The following is a 4,422-nucleotide window of genomic DNA, read 5'->3' on the forward strand; positions in this document are numbered from 1 at the left end:
GACTGCCAACCCTTATTTCTCTCTTATTTTCAACGAGCCCCTCATTTCCTATTCTGATTCGGTTTTATATATATATATATATATATATATATATATATATATATATATATATATATATATATATATATATATATATATATATATATATATATATATACACACAGATAGAAGTCGACTGACACATTTCCCGTTTTTGTTGCCAACAGTTTCGGAGTTAGAAACTCCTTCTTCAGGGTTCAACAAAAACGGGAAATGGGTCAGTCGACTTCTTTCACTATTTTTATACTGGCCCATCGAATCTCATGATATATCTCTCTCTCTCTCTCTCTCTCTCTCTCTCTCTATATATATATATATATATATATATATATATATATATATATATATATATATATATATATATATATATATATATATATATATATATATATATATATATATATATATATATATATATATACCGGTATATATATAGACCGGTATTCTGGAGGTCGTGGGTTCGGATCCCACCTGGCGGGCATCTTTTCTTCACTTTCTTTCTTTCTTTCCAAATTCTTAATCTCTTTCAATGATCTACCACATCCTCCCCTCTGCTTTCCGAGGTTTTCTCGACTGCCAACCCTTATTTCTGTGTTATTTTCAACGAGCCCCTCATTTCCTATTCTGATTCGCTATATATATATATATATATATATATACCTGCATCGCCCCAGCGTGCATTACAACAGGGGGGTTACAGCCAGAAGAAACACGCAGTGATCGCGCAAACAAAGCACGGTACATCACATGTCCAAAATGTTACCAGTATGTCAGGCGATAGAGGATCCTTCCAATGGCGCGTACAAAAAAAAAAAAAGAATACCTGAAGACTTTACCCCTAAAAGCAAGCTCGCGCACTCTCAGTGCGTGGTCGCGTCTCGTCGACATATAGGTAGGTAGCTTAATATATCTTTCTCGCTCAATGCCCGTATTGGAATGGTAAACAAGGGGGAAAAATTCATCGTATGGTTTTAGATGCGACTGCATCTCATTCACTCGCCTTGTCCCTCCCATATGGCGCCGTTGTCCGTCCACACCCCTCCCCCATTCTCCTCGCCGCGCGAGCGTCATAGCCGCGGCAGGGGGTTCACGGCACGTTTCACGCGATGGGAGAATCAACCTAACGGAACAACAACGGAACCCCCTATGCGTCGCATCTACACAGGGGTTCCCGCGAGGGGAGGTGGGAGTAATTTTTTTTCCACCGGTCTTGTAGTGGCTGCCACGATAATTTATACCGCTGTTAATTCTGGTATTCGCCGCTGTTTGGGGAATCTGGAGATTGCGTGTGAATTTGCGTACGATATATTTAACAAATTTCATACGTTATTCAAATGATAATAAACTCACCTCGTTCTGATTTTGAGGCCTCAACTGGGCAGGTTGTGAGATGTTCGCAGGGTCTGTTAATTGCAAAAAATGCGCGTCTTTTAGAAAAAAGCATTTTGAGAAAATCGAACTTCTCGCACACTCTCATGTTAAGCTTTTGCAAAGGCGACTGAAGAAGTTCAGTGCTGAGAAATGATGACTCCTGCCGGGTAGATTACTCGCAGATTTATTTGTTTATTAGAACATACTGCGAGCCAGTGTTTCTGCCCAAGCAGGAGGAGCCAAATACACACAATAACGCAAACGGGAGAAGTACAGAACTCGTATAAAGACAGCGAATAAGCTCGCCAACGCGTCATATTTCCATCAGTCTCAATTGGCTACCGCTTGGTGTGATGTCTCGGAATGTGTGCATGCCACATCTGCAGCTGGACGCACGGCATGTGATGCTTCTGTATCCTGTGGTTCTACGACATAAAATGGAAACAGAAGGCTAAATAAGTGTTCTATTTCGCTAATAAAACACTGTATTAGATAACTTTCATGGTACATTACCGATGGAGCAACCCGTCGACCAATGGAAAAAGCTCCGAGTGGACATCGAAAGCTGCTGATGCACGTTCCGTCCCAGCTTCCGTGTCCGAAGTAATGGCCGAAGTTTCTGGAATCATTATACTATATATACATATACACATGAAGGTATATACCCGCAATTTATCTCATAACAAGTGCGTTTGCCTCGTTATCGCCTACCATGATTCGGTCTGGACGCATGGCCCCTCGATTGAGAAGCATGACTGTCAAGGCATTGTTCTTCGGCTTGTGCTTCTGTAAAAAACAAGTGCTTACTCTACTCGGAAGGAAGCACAGATAAAATGTTTTTCTGAGAAGATAAGTACTTTGAGCACTGGTTTCGGTCACGTGTGCACGTTTTGGAGCGGGGAGGAAGAATGCGTTTTTTCTTTTGTCCTTTCTTCATCTTAAGTCGTGGCTGCAGTGACCTGCATGGATCTGCAGATGCCAAAATTGAAACACATTGCAATTCGTTGCCGAATCAATAAAGTCGCTATGAGACGTGCCCATACAAGGCAATTTAGACATCGTTTCTTTCAGATCCGCGAGCACCACTTCACAAAATACAGTGTCACTGAAGTAGCCGGCGATGGCGGACAATTTTTTATATGTTCCGACCGAGTGCTCCATGCTCGAGAAAAAATTGCGCGTACGTCGTACAATCGAGAATATGTGCGTCGTCCCGATGCTTATTCTTGTTTGTAAACGAAGCCAAAACACGCATAAGATAACTGTTCAGAATGCTGGCGCATATTCGATGCCAACATTTTGAACTCTTGAAGAGAAATTCCTCGCAAATGAGGACGCGGATTCCGGGAACCACTATGAGGCGAATGGCAAGTGAAATATTTTTTGAAATTTTTTCAGCTGCCGGGAGAGGAGATCGACACTGCCTATCTAGTTTGCTCCTAACACATGTAGGTGAAAAATTAAATGCGAAACCTTGAACTGCATTAGCAGAAAAAAGTATATAGCATGGTTGCTTACCGCGTCATTGGAGCGGACAGCAGGTTCTTGATCGGTCTTCTTTCCCGAGGGAGTGGGCATAATTTTCTTGCTTGGGCGTAGGAGGTGCACATCCGTAGATGGCCGCTGTTGCATTCGGGGAGACGTCGCAGGACCGACATTCGCCAACACCCTGGTAGCGTAGTTGACGAGTGGTAATGCAGTAGAGTTCGCCTCGGATATGACCACCAGAGAGAACCGAGAGCAAAAAAAAATAATAATAATAATTTACTTCATGGCCAGAGATAAACGTCGATGCGGGTACAGCAGCCCGCAGGCGTGCATAGAGAATACAGAGTGACAGCATGACCCGATGCTGAAGACCGAATGAGCGGCGCTTGAAGCGAGCAACGGTCAGTCAGCCTTCTCAGGGCTTTGCACACGGCCCGACACAGTACTGACGCACACGCCGTACAAACACACTCTCTCTCGGTCCCGTGGAAGCCAGCACGCTGAGTCTGAGCGAGAAGGGAAGGGGAGATCTCGGCGAGAGGCGTGCGTTGGGAGATATAAATTACCGGAAACCGGATTCAGACGGTTCAAGAGCGTCAGAGAGTCTGTTGCTTGGCATGATTTGTCCATGATGATGATGATGATGATTCCTATTAGTTTCCCCTTTGAAGCGGGGGTGATGACATGTCATCTTACCAAAAAGGACTAATATAACCATGTTTTACACTCTTGGTTTAATACTAGCGCTGCTTAGGGCAGGCACTAAAGCTTATTAGGCCCGAAATACTTTCTTTTCCCTGTTACAGATGGTAACTGTCCTAGGCAATATTCCCCTCTCTGCTTTTCGTCCACCAGCATTCTAATCCAGCGTGCGAAAACAGTTGGCTTTGCCGCATAGCACAGCTGCTCAACGGTGCATCCCTCTTGCGGTCACGCCCGCACAGGGTAGCGACGCGCTGAATCGTAACACGGCGGAGACATTGGCAGAGCAGTCGTCGTGAATGTGACCAGTGTTCTTCAACTGCCTATTGCGGCGTACTAAGTTGAATCACGTGATCCCACCTTGCTTCACGGAGCCTCGTTCAGACGCATACAGGTAATACTACTGACTCTAGAGGAAAAGCTGGCCGCCCCCCCCCCCCCTTCCCCGTGTATAGGCGCCGGACAGCGTCCAGAAGGCGACACCGAGCGGGCGACACCCAGCGCCACCTCCGGCAGATATGAGCGATACTGGGTCGGTCCCCGCACACCAGCGCAAGTACCTGTTTTGGGCGAGCTCCTTTTTACAGCTTTTTAGAAGTAGTCCTTTTTAGGTATAAAATAAATTGCACGATTTTACGCTGATTCTGACGCACAGTGCAGGTGAACGAGAGATTTACTCGGTTGAACTCGGTATGGGAAGGCACATCAAGAAAACTTCGCAAGACGCCCATGTAAGAGCATGTCTTCCATGGATGTCGCTGGAAGCGGTCGCCGAAAAAATGGTCCCGGAACAAATAATCCTGGAACAATTGGCCCCGGATG

General features: G+C 45.1%; 1 long non-coding RNA gene across 1 annotated transcript; it reads right to left on the reverse strand.

The window, feature by feature from the left end:
- Positions 1-1,468: 1,468 nt before the first annotated feature.
- On the reverse strand, positions 1,469-3,328 carry LOC144173612 (uncharacterized). Its single transcript, XR_013323337.1, has 5 exons — positions 3,179-3,328; positions 2,929-3,079; positions 2,122-2,196; positions 1,924-2,029; positions 1,469-1,835 (listed from the first exon to the last, which is right to left on the reverse strand). It is a non-coding gene; the product is annotated as an uncharacterized LOC144173612 (long non-coding RNA).
- Positions 3,329-4,422: the final 1,094 nt, after the last annotated feature.

Source organism: Haemaphysalis longicornis, unplaced genomic scaffold (assembly GCF_048455015.1).
Source record: "Haemaphysalis longicornis isolate Haplotype H1 unplaced genomic scaffold, Haemaphysalis longicornis Haplotype H1 scaffold_1, whole genome shotgun sequence".
NCBI lineage: Eukaryota > Metazoa > Arthropoda > Arachnida > Ixodida > Ixodidae > Haemaphysalis > Haemaphysalis longicornis.